This window comes from Podarcis pityusensis (assembly GCF_964106645.2).
Source record: "Podarcis pityusensis genome assembly, chromosome: 5".
NCBI lineage: Eukaryota > Metazoa > Chordata > Lepidosauria > Squamata > Lacertidae > Podarcis > Podarcis pityusensis.
The window spans coordinates 46,963,401-46,981,675 of NC_138032.1; the positions used below are offsets into that span (position 1 = coordinate 46,963,401).

The window sequence follows — 18,275 nt, forward strand, 5'->3', positions numbered from 1 at the left end:
ATCCAATTCCTTTCTGCTCGCAAGTCCTTATTTAAGGTCCAGTTGTTCAAAGTTTAAGTACTCACGGGTGCTTATTTTAGAGTCCAAATTGTCCCAGGAAAAAGGCAGCGCTCTCCGGCAACGGCTATGCAGCTTCGCTCCACGGAAATAGCAGTTGACTCTCAGCACCGTGCCACTTCCCCCTCTTCACTTTGGAGCCCGTTAGTGGGTTCCTTTGCGAGTTGGGGGGGGCGCTAAGGGTGCCTGCCGAGTCCCATGGTCACAGGCTTCATCCGCCTGTGATTTTTAAAAGGGTACCCGCTTCGCCGTAGCGGAGAAGACCCGTTTCACGCGGAGCTAGTCCCTCCAGTTCAGAGGGAGTCCGCCATTGCCGATGGCGCCACCCCAGAAGTCGATTATTTGCATTTCTAACTGGTGTATGTAAAAAAATAAAAAATAAAATCCATAAACATATATATACTTGCAGTAAAGATATGGCTTATTACAAAGAAGCTGTTACATATTGTCACCTGTTTTTTGTGGGGGTAGGCTGCATGCCAAGACCCTTATAATTCCCTGACCCAGAAAGTGTTATAATCTAAACAAGGATTCAAATTGTTGAAATAGCCAGACAAGGTAATGGCCCTCTAAGGTAACAAAGGAATTGACTCTGTGCCAGATGGAAAATGGGTAGGCTCCCTCCCTCAACTCGCTAGGATTTGGAATGACAAAGATCAAGGGGGAGAACTCATTTATGTGAGCCAGAAGCTAAAATCCAGTTATGTGAGCCAGTATGTTTCCAGGCACAATTCAAAGTGTTGGTGCTGACCTTGTGGTGGCGTGCAACAATATTTACTTCACTGATTTAGAGACAATGATCGACAATTACACTTGCCTATTGATTTTAACTCCTTTGCCACTCATTCAGCTAACTTGTTTTGTTTCATATAAAATATGCCAATAGAATACGTAACAGGAAACTTGGCATGAACACCAGGAGAGCTGAAAACATAATGAGCATCTCTTTGTTTATTTTTAGAAGATACCACTATCAACCTAGTCAATAAAGTGTTTGGAAACGTAACACGTTTCGACTCATGTTCATGTGTAACTTCTAAGAAAAGCAAAACAAAGTTTCTTCAGTTTTAGGGAAGGATGATAAATGGGTGCATTTTGTTTGGTTGCAGGAGCTTGTGTCAACTTTATTGACTTTCCACACAGAAAAACAAAAAAGAAAAACCTTTAAACAATTCGTTTGGAGCATCTGTAAAGGCAACTTGCGTCTGCTGTGAGTAAATGGATTCTGATCACTTCTAGGCACCAGCCTGAGAAGAGAATAATTACCTTTGCTGGGGGTGATGGCTGAATCTTGATTTATCTATGCTTTTCATTCTGACTGAATGTAAACCAATAAATAGTGGTTGGGGCAGGATAACTGGTTAGGCATGAATTCTGCCCAACAGTGTGAAACTTCAAAATGTGGCTTCTGCATTTTCCTCTCACCTTTTTCCCACAATTATGGAGGGAGAAAATTTAAAAGATTCTTATTTGCTCTAATGAAGCAAAATAACCTACATGCATGTACAAAGCAATGGAAAAAAAGGTCAGAAAAAATTCCCCAGAAGTTTCTGACCAAAGCAGCAATAATTTTGAGGTTTAGAATGTGAGTGAGAGTCATTCCTTATTGAGGTGATTGTTATTTTTTACCACTATTGCTGTGATATCACATGCCAAGGGGGAATTGGGAGCAAGCAAACCATCAAACTTATCCCTTTCTGCGGTCTTCATTGCCAGTGCTTTTTTTCTGGGGGAAATGCAGGGGTATGCATACCCCTAAACATTTTGTGAATCTAAGTTTGGCCTCATTGAGGGGCAGTATTTCAATATGAGTAGGAAAATGAGAGTACCCCTAAACATTTTTTATTACTATTTTTAGGGGGGGAAAGCACTGCTCACTGCTATCACCAAATGAACACATTTGGTTTTCCTGGCTGCCTTCACTAAAGCAGCCTTTTATCTGAAGTGAATTTGTTGTTTCCTTTTGGCTGATTAAGCCAACTCACTGTTAGAAATACAAGGCAATTAGGTGAAAATTGAGACATCAGACCAAATTTAAGCCAGTGCACTCCTAACCACCTGTGCCTCAAATGACAAAGATGGGTTTATGGGCACCCTCAGATGACATACCTATTCCTTCAGAGTTCCTTACTGATCCAGAACCAGTAAATGCAGATCAGAACTTAGTTACATACCAAAATTCACACTTACCAAATGTTCTGAGGCAGTTCTCAGCTCAAAAATGTACCAAGCTATTTTAAAAATATCTATTTAAATGTGCAGATTATTGCAGAAATGGGACAGTGGATACATGTGAAAATGATATGGATCAGAAATGGGCTGATCTTTCCATCCTTATCATGCCAGCATAATCACTGCTATGACTGGAGTACAGTACCTTGATGAATTTCAGGCATTTTATACCTGGTGTGAAAAGGATTTTTATTTCTCTTCTACAAGCAGAGTAATACTCTGCGTGCAAGGAGGAATCCCATCACACAAAAGAAAGAGTCCTGCAGATGTGGAAGCTTTGTATTGCACCCCATCCCAACAAACCATGATGGAAATATTGACTCTTACCATTCTCAGTTCTTATTCAGGAAACAGGAATGCATTTAAAAGCCAGTATAAAGGTAAAGGTACCCCTGACTATTAGGTCCAGTCGCGGACGACTCTGGGGTTGCGCCCTCATCTCACTCTATAGGCCGAGGGAGCCGGCGTTTGTCCGCAGACAGTTTTTCCGGGTTATGTGGCCAGCATGACTACTAAGCCATTTCTGGCAAACCAGAGCAGCACATGGAAACACCGTTTACCTTCCCACCAGAGTGGTACCTATTTATCTACTTGCACTTTGACATGCTTTCGAACTGCTAGGTTGGCAGGAGCAGGGACAGAGCAACGGGAGCTCACCCCGTCGCAGGGATTTGAACCGCCGACCTTCTGATCGGCAAGCTCTAGGCTCTGTGGTTTAGACCACAGCACCACCCACATCCCCTAAAAGCCAGCATAGTAAAGGTAAAGGGACCCCTGACCATTAGGTCCAGTTGTGACCGACTGGGGTTGAGGCGCTCATCTCACTTTATTGACCGAGGGAGCCGACGTACAGCTTCCGGGTCATGTGGCCAGCATGGTGTTAAAGAGTATCAGATTAGGACTGGGTGACCTAGCTTCAAATCCCAACTCAGCCACAATGTTCATGAGGTGACCTTTCTTACCTTGTGGGATTGGTTTGAAGATAAAATTTTAGAACTAGTGGTAGAAAGAAACCTTATATACCCTCTGAGAAACTTGGAAGGGTAGATTTTTTAAAAAATGAATATCTAAATATTGGTGGGGGGATCCAATGAGAATATATGTGAATTCAAATTTTGGCCAAATGTTTTTGGTCAGCATTATGGTTCTGCCATTAAAAGGCTGATCCAATGAAGAGACCAAAGTACTAAATACCTTCTATGCAGGGGGTTGGGGGTTAGAATCTTGAAATTCTTTGCCCATATTTGGGAACAGCTGTTGCATTATTTTGTCAGCTCACATAAGAGTGAATCAGTGCAGATTCTAGACTGCATTCTCCTTCTTTGGTGTTAAGAATTTTATTGACTTGGTAGACAGACGGCAGCAGGTTTTCATACAATAGGAGAATAACACAATGCAATTTGATTTTGTGGAACATCTCCCACGAGCAAGTATCAAAGGACTACAATCAGAGCTTGTAATTAATGTGTGCTGTCTTTAGTTGCCATGTCTTTGACAGTTAGATAAAAACAATACTTTATGATAAAAATAAAAGGGTAGCTATGTCAACAGAGTGACAAAGCCGGTGAATAATTATAAAAGAAATGCTATCCGAGAGCTTTAATTGAAGAAGGGTGAAAAAGGTGAGGTACCAAGTAGAATGGACAGCTCAGAAAATGGAATTTTAAAGCAGTAATTTATACAGGAAGTATAAGAATGAAAATGGTTTCCTAGTGGATGTTATTGGTTTTGAAAAAAAGGATAGGAGTTCAACAACAGTCTGTAAAACACAGACTGTCTCGCCAGAGTGGTGCATGCTCTAGTTGTCTCCCACTTGGGCTACTGCAACATGCTCTCTTTGAAGGTGACCTGGAAACTACAACTAATTCAGAATGCGGCAGCTAGACTGGTGACTGGGAGCAGCCGCCAAGACCACATAACACCGGTCTTGAAAGACCTACATTGGCTCCAGTACCAATCTGTGCTGCACTTGTGATGCTCTATTTTCCATCGTGTTGTTATTTATTATTTGTAAGCCACTTGGGTTTCACTTGAATGAAAAGCAGCACAGAAATATAATAAACCAAACCAAATCAAAATCACAATTCAGCAAACAAGAGAGAGAAGGCTTAAACAGGAAATATTTTTATGAGATCAAAAACCAAAACAACATATTTCAAGGACCAGATTACACAATGACCTCCAGAATCATTATAGCAATGTTTTTAATTAGATGTAGAGCTTCTCACATACTGTATACAAGCATATCCACACACCCATGCATTTGCACACGAAAACACAGCAAAATTGAATTACAGTCATACCTTGGTTCTCAAACAGAATCCATTCTGGAAGTCCGTTTGACTTCTGAAAACATTCAAAAACCAAGGCGCGGCTTCCGATTGGCTGCAGGAGCTTCCTGCACTCAATCAGAAGCCACATCGGACGTTTGGCTTCCAAAAAACACTCACTTCTGGGTTTGTGGCGTTCAGGAGCCAAAACAGATGAGTACCAAAGCATTCGAGAACCCAGGTGCGACTGTACAGCCAAACTAATTCTTCTGGAGGCCATGCCTTGCCCCACTATAATCCACCAAGCCAAATGCAGTTCAATCACCCTCCTCTTTTTTTCTGCCTGCTACAAAAAACAAGGTTTGTGTCTGTTAAGCATCTCACAAGACACATCTGATGGGCTGCATTTGGTTTAGTTTGCCACATGCTAACCTGGCCTGAATTAGTCTGTCATTCATTCATTTATGGTTGACTTGTCCCTTTACATCTTGTTTGTCCAATAAAAAAAGATGTGCTTGCCTTCTTTGCTTTGTTTCCTGCCAAACAGGTCTGCTAACACATAAATACAAGCAGGAAAACATGAGAGACTGGAATGAATGCAATTCCAAGTGTAGCTATAGCCTACACAACAGCTGCAAAATCACATTGCACAGAACACCTACACTCATAGGAAAGAACAGCCATTTCCTCAGTGACAGGCTTTTGTATATTGAATGGTAAGGAAATGAAATATCTGTGCAACAGAAGGGAAAGATGATTGGAGCCCCTACAATTTAACACCATCACCTTCATTCATAAAGGACTAAAACACAAAAGGCCCTGAGTGTAGCTTCCATCTTTCGTCTCAGAAGCTGGCAACACAGCAAATAAGCATTTCTACTGTACAAGAATGGTAATGAAAGTTGCATATCCTCCAAGATCTTGAGTCCCAAAATGAGGATGTGCGTCTTCCGATCTTTGTTCCCATGTGGGTCACATGACCTGTGTAACATAAGGTAAAGGTAAAGGTAAAGGGACCCCTGACCATTAGGTCCAGTTGTGGCCAACTCTGGGGTTGCAGCGCTCATCTCGCTTTATTGGCCGAGGGAGCCAGCGTACAGCTTCCGGGTCATGTGGCCAGCATGACTAAGCCGCTTCTGGCAAACTAGAGCAGCGCACGGAAACGCCGTTTACCTTCCCGCCGGAGTGGTACCTATTTATCTACTTGCACTTTGACGTGCTTTCGAACTGCTAAGTTGGCAGGAGCAGGGACCGAGCAACGGGAGCTCACCCCATCGTGGGGATTCGAACCACCGACCTTCTGATCGACAAGTCCTAGGCTCCGTGGTCCCACGTCGGGACCCAAAAACACACCTTTTTGGGGGGGGGGTGCTTTGCTCTCACACTTTTTTCAGGGCAAGATCTTGGCATGAAATTGCATGATATAACAGTGCCCAAAATAGCCACTGTGCTTTTGCGGGGAGAAAGGAGGTGTCATAGTTTTTCTGGGATGCATGCAGGTGGAAGCAAATATGAAGATAGGATAGGAACAGACACAATTCTGGAAAAAGCCCCAAGCTCAGTCGCATTTGATTTTGGCAGTAATTGTTATATCTTGCCAACCTAAATGTTGATGATTTTGAAAACCAATTCAGATTTGAAAAATAAATAAATATTACATTCAAAGTTCAACATGATTTCCCCCCAAAAATGTGAATTGCTGCAGTAATTATACAAATACTGTTTCCAGTTCCAGCTGGAGCTAATTTATGTCCTACACAGAACATGTGTCTGGCTAGCCATAGTCATTTTTGTCAGATAGAGATACAATCTCCTGCCTTTGTCTCACGTTATTTCCCAGACTCATCAGCTGCATTGTTAATTTCAATAATTAGATGTACTTGCCTGCTATTCAAAGAAAACAGCATTCAGCAAATATGGATGTAATTTAATTGAATAATTTATTTGATGAGGGCTTTTATTTTTCCTTCCTGATATTCAGTCAGCTGTGACAATAATGGAATATTGCACTGAATGCCGAGTGATAACAGAACTGTACTTTTAATTTTTCATGTTCTTAATAATGAAATGATGTTCCCATTGCTTAAAAGCATATAAATGATGAACTAATCAAGTGCAGAACCTTTTCTGAAAAGCATGGCATCACATTGTAATGTGTCAAGAATAAAGTACAAATTCAGAACATTGGATTTCAATTCCCTGAACATTTGATTGTTTAGAAAATTCAAAACTTTTGAACTTTTGAAAGTTTTAATAAGTTGAAATGGTAGTGTAGCAACAAATGCAAAGAAGATGCTAAACAAGGGCAACTACCAGGGAAGCACTTATCTCTCAGGAATACTGCTTTAGGGAGGAAAGGATGCTAATGGGAGGCAGGCTAAAACTACTAGGAAAGGAGGAAGACAGCTCATTCATAAAGTCATATCTTTTGCTCTAAAGACCAAGGTCAATGAGAAGCTAAGTCCCCTACCACAATAATTTCTATGCTTCTTCTACGCTTCAGGTTACAGACTCCACTAACCCAGTAATAGTACCTCGGGTTAAGAACTTTGCTTCAGGATTAGAACAGAAATCGTGCTCCGGTGGCGCGGCAGCAGTGGGAGGCCCCATTAGGTAAAGTGGTGCTTCAGGTTAAGAACAGTTTCAGGTTAAGAACGGACCTCCGGAACGAATTAAGTACTTAACCTGAAGTACCACTGTATTGCCAATTCAAGATTTCCAAGCTTGAATCCAGACATCAGCTATGGTACCGTCTCTCTTATTGGAAACCTCACTCCCACATTTTTCTACCTAGTGGCTCCTGACCTGCTCCAGTAAGTTTGGAGTTTTGTGTGTTTATATACCCCAGCACTACTCAGAAGTAAGTCCCATTGAACTTGTTTCCAAACAATAACATTTAGAATTGCAGTTTGCAACCTTACAGTTTCACCCAAACAATGTTCACTCTGAAGTAAGTAGCACTGAAACGAAGATAAGATTGGAGTTTTAACTCTCACTGAGACTAAACTATGGGACTAAACTGGGCTAAGTAGTTTATGGATCAAAACAATTAATTCATCAAGCTTAACAAATGTAGCAGGGTTTAGCTAAGTACCCACTAAAGGAAATAATTTATAACCCAAACAACAATATATCAGTATGGGTTTGTGGGTCATGACTCCTTTACCATTTGCAAATCTGTTCTGACAAGAAAATTGGCCTCCTCCAGAGCTAAACTTGGTAATTCACCAGAGATTTTAAACTCCATTGAATTATCAACATTTGCATGAGCCCTATAAGAGGAAGCATTTATGTCAGTGACTGCTAGTTTTAAAAGCTACTTTGAGTTTCTTTTGACCACTGGAATTAATGTTTAAAGTCTGCTGTATAAACTGGGCTGAGTGCCCCTATTTGCCATTCTTGTTCCTGATATTCCTATAAATCCTTTTTGAGCTGAATCTTGGTCTTGGGTCATGCCTGAACCCACCTACACTTCAGAGGCAAAGAGGGGCAGCTAGGAAAAAAACCCCCCGCTCTTCTCCTATTTGCCAGCAAGGAATAACCAGGTCAGGGAGTGACTTCTATTGATTTCAGTGGCTCTACTCTAAATAGAATCAAAACTGAATATAACCCTATGCTTTTTGATAATGTAGTATGTAACTCTCTATTTCAGAAATTTCCCATTATTTTTTTCTGGAAATTTCACACGCGGTTTCAATCACTGTGGAAGAGCTTGGGAAGCAGTGTGTGGTATTGCTGAAAGAAGGGTGGCTGTTTGGAGAAACATTCTCACTTATTACTAAGTCCTTTTGCATGTCTTTGAGGACTACTGAGATTTGCTTGCTACTTGAACACACCTATAGCTTCCAGGAGAATTTCCCTATGTAATTGGTTTCTTTGGCCACTGGAAGGGAAGCTTGATCCAATTCCTGAAAGTATAGCATAAACATACCTTTCTGCACATCAGTGGTTCCTGCTGGACCTCTAAGAAACACCACATCTGGTTAAAAAAAAAAAGATCCCCTTGCACATGCAATTCCCACTTGAGACACACAGAAACACCCTGAGCCCACACTTCCTATGACCTCACACGCATGAATATCACGACAATACAGAAGGGGCTGATTACATTTGGATAGGGTGTTAATTGGAGAGAAAAGATACATATGGTTGATACCATCCACATGGTTACACAACATCATTGGGGTCACATGGGACTACATGAGGAGAAACTAGCTCAATTGCACAAGTTATATGACTAAACAAGTTTTGTGTCTACTGTATAATGCCAGAATTAGCTTTGAGGTACTTAAGAAAGTACCTCTCCATTTCTCATCAGGAATTCAATTTTAAATTCAGTACAATAAGTTTTCACTGCAGCTTCCTAATTTTTCTTGTAATTACATTTCCTATTTCTTGAATCATGCATTAACTCTCTAAGCCTGTTGTTGCAAATATCACACTTATTTGAGATCACAGGCAGCCATCAATAAACATCTCTCTTGAGTTTTGGGTACTTAGACAAACATCTGCTGGGTAACAAATTTCAGAATTAAACCCAAAGAAGCTGCATTTAATTCTGTTGTCAACAAGTGTCTTAGTTAATTGTAGAATCTGCTGGATGATTAAAGCAGAGGGGAAAACAAATGAGAAATAGCTTTTTGTGATTCAAAAACAGGTTTGGCATGACCATTTATTGTTCCAGTTATTCTGACATGATTAGGTTTACCTTAAAGCTGATAATTCTATGGTAATTACTTTACAGCAGTAACAACTAGTGTCTTTGTTTTCTTATCCTGGTGTTTTGTTTTTTTTAAAAAAAACAACAGATATCTGAATTCTGCAAGTGGTTTTTAGCTACAGTGTCTCAAGCTTAGAGTGGGGAGCCACAAGTTCAGGGACTGAATGTGACCCTCCAAAACTACCTATCTGGCCCTAGAGTCTCTTTCCAGGCCACACCTCTAACCAGCCCTGCTTCACATCCTCTATCAGTGTTTCTGCCTGGCTGGAATGTTCTTTGGAACTCTGATAATGCATCTTGCTTGTCGTGATGGGGAATAGAGAGGAGAATGTGTATATAGAAACTAGCCTGCTGTACAATGGTAAAATTTACAATTGGCCTCACCCATGCTGTGGCCCTCAGAACAAAAGGGAATGTGGCCCTTGACAAGTCCTTGTATTAATTATTGCATGTATAACTATTATTCCCTGCACCAGTTACTCCATCAATTATTCGTCTTTTTTCCTAAAAGCTCCTCTATCTATTCCTCTTTTACAAAGAGGGGAAAGAAGAATTTTTGATGGATTGATACATGATGGTTGTTGGGTCTATAAAATCCTCTATTTAATCTGTGCAATATCTTTCCAAGCAGTAAAGTCTCTGCTCACCCATCAACCCACATTTTCAACATACTAAAAATACAATATATATCTTAGAAGTGGCCTGCCAACCAGAGTTTCTAGCTGATGAGTACAAAACCACTGTGGAAAATTCAGTGGTGCCCCCTCCCCTGATTTCTCTCTAGCTATTTGGCTTCTCTGTCTCACTGCCTTCCTGATTCCCCTTTCATGTACATAGTGCTCAATTGATGCCAACTCCTGTTTCTAGGTTCCTAAGTTGTGTGGGGTATTTTCAGACTCCTCCACTTTCATACTTGCCTCCAGCATTGGCTATGTTCAAGTTATATGCTTCTCGTTCCTAGGGATCAGGGGCCTTCAAACATTTGCCAATTTCATGTGTACAAAAAACTAAGCACAAAACCAGCCCAAACCATAGTAAAATGGTTTCCATTTCAGGATTTCATTTGCGCTTATCACCCTAGATTCTGGAATCTGTTTAATTCCAGTGTATTTTTTCAAAAAAAATATCATGTTTGGACCCTGGAACAAACACAAATAACATTTTCTTTCCTTATTACTAAACAACAACTGATTTAGATACTCTCCCCTCATATACACTGAAGGATCTAGGCCAGGCATAGGCAAACTTGGCCCTCCAGTTGTTTTGGGACTACAATTCCCATCATCCCTGACCACTGGTTCTGTTAGCTAGGGATCATGGGAGTTGTAGTCCCAAAAACATCTGGAGGGCTGAGTTTGCCTATGCCTGATGTAGGCCTTTCAACTCTCCAGTAGCTCCTTACAGAATACTTTTTTCATAATAACCTAACCTGAAAACTTGTTGAAGAATCCTATAACTAAACACATACATACATACATACATACATACGAGTTTTGTTTTTAACCAGCTGTTAAGAATATATTTAGCTCTGGTTAGGCAATTAACAGCTGCTGGCCACCCCTAATTAACCTTTAGTCCCTCTTTAAGACAGTAAAAGAGGCTATTCCTACTAGGAAATATATTTTTTTTGGGGGGTTGTTTCATTTTTACTGGGTAGACTGCAAAATAAGCCCTTTCTCTCTGACATCCCATCACTGAAGCAATGCATGGTTGAGCTGTAGGAGGTTGTCGTTCTGATAGCTGTCCCCTGGGAAAGCTGGGGGAAACAATGACAAAACAGAGACATTCCTAACTTGTCTGCGGTTGATGCACAGTATATTGCATGAGGGCTTAGATTTCAGACAACAGCTTCTTCCTCCCCTTTCCCCTTTTTTCCAAAGAGCTTTGTTCTGTCATGCTGACAATGCATTTTGCTCAGGGAAGGTGAAACACAGCAGACAAAACGAGATACTGAGGAGGGGGGAAAGGCACAGTGCCAGAGGGATAATACACCATTCTGTGTCTTGTTTCCTCTCATTAAACACCCTGGGCTCTCATAGTCAAGGGAGCCTAAACTTTTCACAACGGTGAAGAAGCAAAGGCTTCTCAAAATGGTTGGCTGTATTTAAGTATTCCTTAACTGAAGGACTACATCATTATTATGAATATCAAAACATGTGCAGGTTGTAATGAGAAATGAATAAGACAAGGGCATTTAAATGGTTCTGTTGGACCAAATGAGAGATCTACCCAGCCTAGAAACTAACCTAGAATGTTTTGAAGTTGCTAGATGCACAGTCAGTGACTACTGGACTCATTACCTGAATCTGATGAATCAGCTGATACTTTTGTTCACAGCAATCCCATGCTTGCACTTCTGATGAAAGCAACTTCAGGGTCAACAGGGGCCATCATATATTATGACCAAAGTATGCTGGTAGGACCTTCTGTTTTTTGTGCACTCTCTCTGGTTTAGTAATATAGAACTAAACCAGAAGTTCTCATTAAAAACAATAATAGCATCTTAACAGTATAATGTGGCTTTCTAGTTGTGCATCCATGTTAGGTGTGCTGCAAAATCAGATTGATCAGCAGTTGGGCCTCCCAAAAAATATACTTCTTCTTAGCTGTATTTCACTATTAATATACTTCTTCTTAATTGTATTTCAGGGACGCGGGTGGTGCTGTGGTCTAAACCACTGAACCTCTTGGGCTTGCCAATCAGAAGGTCGGTGGTTTGAATCCCCGTGACGGGGTGAGCTCCCGTTGCTCAGTCCCAGCTCCTGCCAACCTAGCAGTTCGAAAGCACACCAGTGCAAGTAGATCAATAGGTACTGCTCTGGCAGGAAGGTAAACGGTGTTTCCGTGCGCTGCTCTGGTTTTGTTGTTCCATTGCGCCAGAAGTGGCTTAGTCATGCTGGCCACATAACCCAGAAAAACTGCCTGTGGACAAACGCTGGCTCCCTCAGTCTGCAAAGCGAGATGAGCGCCGCAACCCCAGAGTTGTACGCGACTGGACTTATCTGCAGGGGTCCTTTACCTTTACCTTTAATTGTATTTCAGTTCAACAATTACTTTGATAAAATACGTATTTTGTTATGTGCAAATGGCTTTAGATACCTATTAGGTCCATAGATTACCATATAGCATATATTCAACACAAAAAACAGCAACAATTTGTTGTTGACAAAGGACAGCTGGACATATAAAGGGCCCCATTACCCTTAGGGCCTCATCAAACCTAAATTTGGCCCTGTACTGACATATAAAGGAGCTTCCCATGTTCTTAAGAGCAAGCCAGATGGTAATGGCCTTCAGTCTGGGCCAAGGCCAGGTTTTTTGGCCTAGTGACCCTGAGCAACAGTAGCCCTTTCACAAGAGTCCACCTGCAATCTACTCCCATGATTTTACACTTGCATTGGGGGAAGCTAGTATCTAATAAAATATGAATAACAGACGGCTTCTTGCCCTGGGTTCACGCATCAGATTTCTAACACATGAACCTGGGATTGGGGGGGGGGGCAGTCCAGACTTTGCGCCTGATGAGATAATGCACTTTTTCTGACATAGAGATTAATATCTATGTCAAAAAAAAAAAAAAAAAAAAGAAAAGCAAAATGAAATAACTCTCAGAGAAAACATCATATCTTTTTCAGACCCGGAAAATCAGATATTTATAGACTTTGCTGAGAATATGTTGTTTGCCTCTATAACTCATATGTTAAGTATCAGAGATAAGTTTTCTCCAAGAACTTTGGATTTACTGTGGTGATCAATTCTTTGTTCATAGATAAGCTCTATACCATTTAGCACTGTTTATTGCCTGACAGCAGATCGATTGAACATTGTCAGTTTGAAAGCTTCTGTTTCCATTGACATGAATATCTAGAAACTGACAGTGTGTTTACTGGGGGCTTATGAAAATCATAAGACCTCCTCTTTTTTTTAGTTGTGTGCATTCAGCATTAGTGTTCTGTATATCATTTTAATGAGTGAACTCCTCTTGGTTTAATTTGGTATTCGCTTAGCATTTTTAGCTCTCAGAAAATTTTCTGAAAAAGCTCAGCCACAGAGGTTTTTCTTTGTATGCATAAGATCTGAGGTCCAATCTCTGCATCCCATAGCAGAGTCAGGAAATGTCTTCACCTGAAACCATGGAGAACTGTTGCCAAAATAGGTAATATTGAGCTAGATGGACCATCCAACGATAGCCCTGTTGAGATATTCTAATCATGTCTAAAAATCAAAACTCAAGCAGGGAAAGCAGGACCAAATATGCTAAGCACAAGGGACATAGCTTAGCGCACTTGTTCCTGCTCATGTGTTGGTTTTACATACAGGTAGAATGCTTGAATAGTGGTTTTTTTAAATGTAAAATAGGGGTGGCTTGCCTAATGTTACTACAGTTCCCCATTAAGTTTGACCATGCTGCTTTGGGCTAATGGGAGCTGGAACATTTCTAGGGCCTCACCCTGGTCTAAATCTGGTTTCATATGTCCAGTGTCTCAGTATAGGACCCAGAAAACTTTATCACCTGACTAAAAAAAAACCAGTGCTGTCTTCAGTGGGCCATAAACCCAAAGAAGCTACCTCTTTTTAAATCTTTACTGATTTTTTTTTCAATAGAGCAACAGTAAAAATAGAACAGACCAAAGCTGGAGAGATTTCCAGTCCTTGAGCCAAGAGAACTATGTGATCCTAGAAAAGGCATCACCAAAATCAGCTCTTCAGATGTTTTGGGACTACAACTCCCATCATCTCTAGCTAACAGGATCAGTGGTCAGGGATGATGGGAACTGTAGTCCCAAAACATCTGGAGGGCCGAGTTTCGGGATGCCTGTCCTAGACCAAGATCCAAAAAGGCCTAGCTCAGGGAAGCTTCCCAGACCAACAAAGCAAGAGCCTTCTTGAATCTACCCATATAAACCTTAACCTAACTCATTTTGATGCCAGAAGCTCTGCTCCTGTAATCCCCAGAGTAACATGGAAACTATTCAGACAGGCCAGGTGATGTCACTTTCATTTTCGCTGCAAACATACAGTACTTGAGCACCAGATTTTACATATTCAAGACTATATTGGGACATACTATAGCATATATTAATTGCTGGAATAATGACACCCTTGACAAAGGAAACATGATTTGCTCCTTGTCCCTATCCTTCAAAGAGCTTGAGCCTCTTTATTTGCTAAGCTGTTTCCTTTTCTTTATGTTGCTCCTTGAAGACTCACCTCCTCCTCAGAAAAGGCTTTCCTGAAATTCCTCGGCCTTCCTTTGACATCTCCTTCACTACTACCCAACTTGTCCCTACTCCCATTGCATTTACCGTTGTTAATTCCTGCCGTTACTGCAGTCTTGCTTATCTTTGCTGGGAGGATGGGGCTGTAAGTTTTCTGGGCAGTGTCGCTGCCCCCATCATTCAGCCCAGCTCTAAGGGCCTTCTGGTGGTTCCCTCATTGTGAGAAGTGAGGTTACATAGAACCATGCAGAGGGTCTTCTCAGTAGTGGTGCCCGCCCTATGGAACACTCTCCCATCAGATGTCAAATAAATAAATATATGACCATCCATAAACATCTGAAGGCAGTCCTGTATCGGGAAGCTTTTAATGTGTGATATTCTGTTGTGTCTTTGTATATTCTGATGGAAGCCACTCAGAGTGGCTGGGTCAACCCAGTCAGATATTTGGGGTATGTATATGTGGAGTGTGTGTGTGTAGTGTGTATATACAGTGCTTTTTTCTTTAAAAAATGTTTAGGGGTACTCTCATTTTCCTACTCATATTAAAATACTGTCCCTCAATGAGCCCAACTTAGATTCACAAAATGTTTAGGGGTATGCGCCCCCTGTGTCCCCCAGAAAAAAGCACAATATATGTGTGTGTGCGAGCGTGTGCGCGCCACATACATACATAGTCTGTGCTGTACCTAGGACAATGCTGATGGTAATTAAAAAGTATATCGAGTGGAAAAATCACTTAATTATACAAAGAATGGGTTAGCCATTATAATACATTGTATTCCCCCAGATTTCAAGTCCTCCTCTCTCCTTCCATAGCTGGTATCTTGCAGCCTAGTACAGTCACATAGTCTAGTGCAGCACAATTTTATGGTAAAAATAATGAAATGTTTCACTAGTAAAATAGAATATCTTAGAATAAAACATATTCATGACACTGCCAGGTTCATACTTTTCAAAAAAAGATATTGAGGCTGTGATGGATAAAATATCACTTTCCTTCCGTTCCCAAATCGGGACTGCGATCAAAATGGCATATTAACGTAACGCAGTCTCACTTACATATGCAAAATTTTATTTAAATGAAGCTTTTAAAGGCTTGATATAAGACATTGTTTAGTTGACTGAGCACAGAAGTGCAAACCAATGTGCCTTTGAGTGACTAGAAAATATCCTCATTCTCAGTGGGTCTCCTGGCTAGAGATTGCATATTCATGAATTAGAAGAATCTTCATCTGCCCTGCTCCTGCTCAGCAACAGGCGCTTGCACTTTCTAGGAGAAACATAAAAATGACCTGCTCACAATCTGTGGCTGTTGCTAATCTTAGAGCATTAGGCTGCAGTCTTAAGTTCCTTGATGTCAATAGTTCCTACTTTTGGCAGGAATGTTCAGGACTGCAATGTTATTTTCTCCCCATCAGGTATGAGAAGTATTTTCAGTATAATAAAGCAAAAAATCAAGCTTGTGTATCCACAGTAAATCCATCTATACACCCTCTGCTGATTCTGTTTTTTTTTAATTATTTTTCTTTTATAATCACTTTCTCATAAATAGCCAAACAGTGTTGATTTGTGTACTGAAAGAGTTACTTATTTTAATTACATATTTTTATCTTCCCCTTATTTTTGGCAAACAAGACATAGTTGACAGAGCATCTAAGAAAGTGGGATCTTGTCAAGCAAAGCTATGTTGACCAAAGTCAATTTGTTAGTCTTTAAGGTATCACAGATTTCCTGATTGTCTCTTTTGCTGCAACAGACTAATAGCTACCGCTCTAGAAAGACATGCCATGAGAGTAGTAGGGAAAATACTAGGACTTCTTAGCCACTGCATCAGCACCCAGGAACCATACAGACCCCAAACTAATAATACCCTTTTGGACGAATTTATGGGACAAAAAGGTGGCAAAGAATGGGATATGATTAGATAGATCCCTCTCTATATTCAACTGCTCTGCATCATCTGTGTAAAACAAGCTCTGATAGCTCAGAGAAGCCTCACTTCACAATTCAGTGAAAGGCAGAGATAGGTAAAGCTATGATTTAGTCTAGCTGGAAAATCATATTCAGTCACCAATGCAAAGGTCTACCATAAGAAACCACATGGGAAACAGAATATGATGGAGGCCTGGGTAGATGCTGCCAAGTGGATGAGAGCTGAACTAGAGCTACAGATGCCAATGCAAAATGCAAACTCACAACTGCGTAGATTTTAGCAAGTGCATAGTCCCTGATAGATACATACACCTTGACAATAATGCTGCATTTTGATATTTGATGTTTATTGTAAGCCTCTAACCTAGTTCATTCTTATGGCTGTCACTGCCTCTCTTGCAGCTTGCCACTACCTAACTGGTGCAGAGAAGAAGCACCTCTTCCCACAAGAGCCCCCCCCCCAAATACAATCTAGGAGTCTCTTCCCACCAGCATCTGATCAGAAGCTTAGCTTTGGCTTCCCACACCAGTTGCCATTGCCTAAACAATTCTTACTCACACCAGATGGTCTCTGTCTATACACTGTAGTTACCTGACACCTGACATTTTGCTCTGTTATTGTTCCATGCGTAACCACTTCTCCATGTTCTACTCTATCACTCTTCTGACTTAGGCTGGATCTCGACACATCAAAGAAGCATTTCGGTTAAACGTGTTGTAAACTCATACAGGGAAATCTGGTTGGAAAAGACGGGAGTCCACAGTGCCATCTGGTGTCACAGTGTTATACTGCGTATACAACACATATAAAATGCTTTTTCTTTACCAATCTAGCTGAGTCCCTAGTAGAGATAATTTCTAAAATGAATTCCTGAACTGGTGCATGTACATTTGGCCATGGTTTTCAGTTCACTCATGTTTACGCTTCCCAATAAACACAAATATTATTTTTTGTGCTTTGTTTCCTCAATGAGCATGTGCTCAACAAGCACATCAATAACCTGAAGGGCATAGAATAACAAAAGGAACAGCAAACTATGGCAAAGTCTGCACAAAGTCTGGAAATTTAAAAATAGAACAGACGGATGGCAGATTGTCAATGTGTCAGTGTTGCTCTGCAAACATCACTGGAAAACTGAGAATACTGAAATCGTAAAGGAAATTTGGGTGGGGGAAATTTTGTAAGGGTCCCTACTGGCTACTTCATCCTTGCAGCTTTGTTGAAAGAGCACAGTAGCTCTCTCAGAGAGTACTTTTCAGTCAAATCTGAGATGAAAAAAGATGTAGAAGTAGCACAGGGAACAGTCATTCAGCTGCTAGTTGCATAAGCCAGTTTGCCATACTTTCAAATTTATCCATACCAAGCAGTGAATTTCACATTAATGCATAACAAAATGGCAAATGCTTCTACAAGTTTCCTGTGCTCAGATTCAAAATCGCATAATGAATGATGAAAGCTTACAGTGTTTGGGACTTTTAAGTTTAGAGAAGAGGAGAGCAAGACTGGACATGATAGAGGTGTATACAATTCTGCATCATGGGGCAAAGGGGATGGAGAAAGGCTCTTCTCCCTCTCTCCCGAACATCCAAAGAAGCTGAACACTGGAATATGGACAAAAGAAATTACTTATTCACATGGTGCACAGTTAAAACAATGGAATTTGCTCCCACATGAATAGTGCTAGCCACTTACAGAGATGGCTTTAAATGAGGATTAGACAAATTCAAGGAATGTAAGATTCTTAACAGCTACTAGCCACAAGGGATATGTTTTATCTCCACTAATGGAGGCAGTATGTGACTGAGTACAGTAGTACCTCGGGTTACATACGCTTCAGGTTATAT

At 40.8% G+C, this 18,275-nt stretch overlaps 1 protein-coding gene and 1 long non-coding RNA gene across 8 annotated transcripts in view; one reads left to right on the plus strand and one right to left on the minus strand.

Moving 5' to 3' along the window:
- Positions 1–1,240, plus strand: part of LOC308477429 — an 84,605-nt gene extending 83,365 nt beyond the window's left edge. Inside the window, exon 3 of the long non-coding RNA XR_013986557.1 lies at positions 1,167–1,240. This is a non-coding gene — a long non-coding RNA (uncharacterized lncRNA). The remainder of the gene's footprint in view (positions 1–1,166) is intronic.
- SORCS1 (sortilin related VPS10 domain containing receptor 1) overlaps positions 1–18,275 on the minus strand; it is a 379,912-nt gene that overhangs the window by 156,872 nt on the left and 204,765 nt on the right. The gene's annotated exons all lie outside the window — the stretch shown is intronic.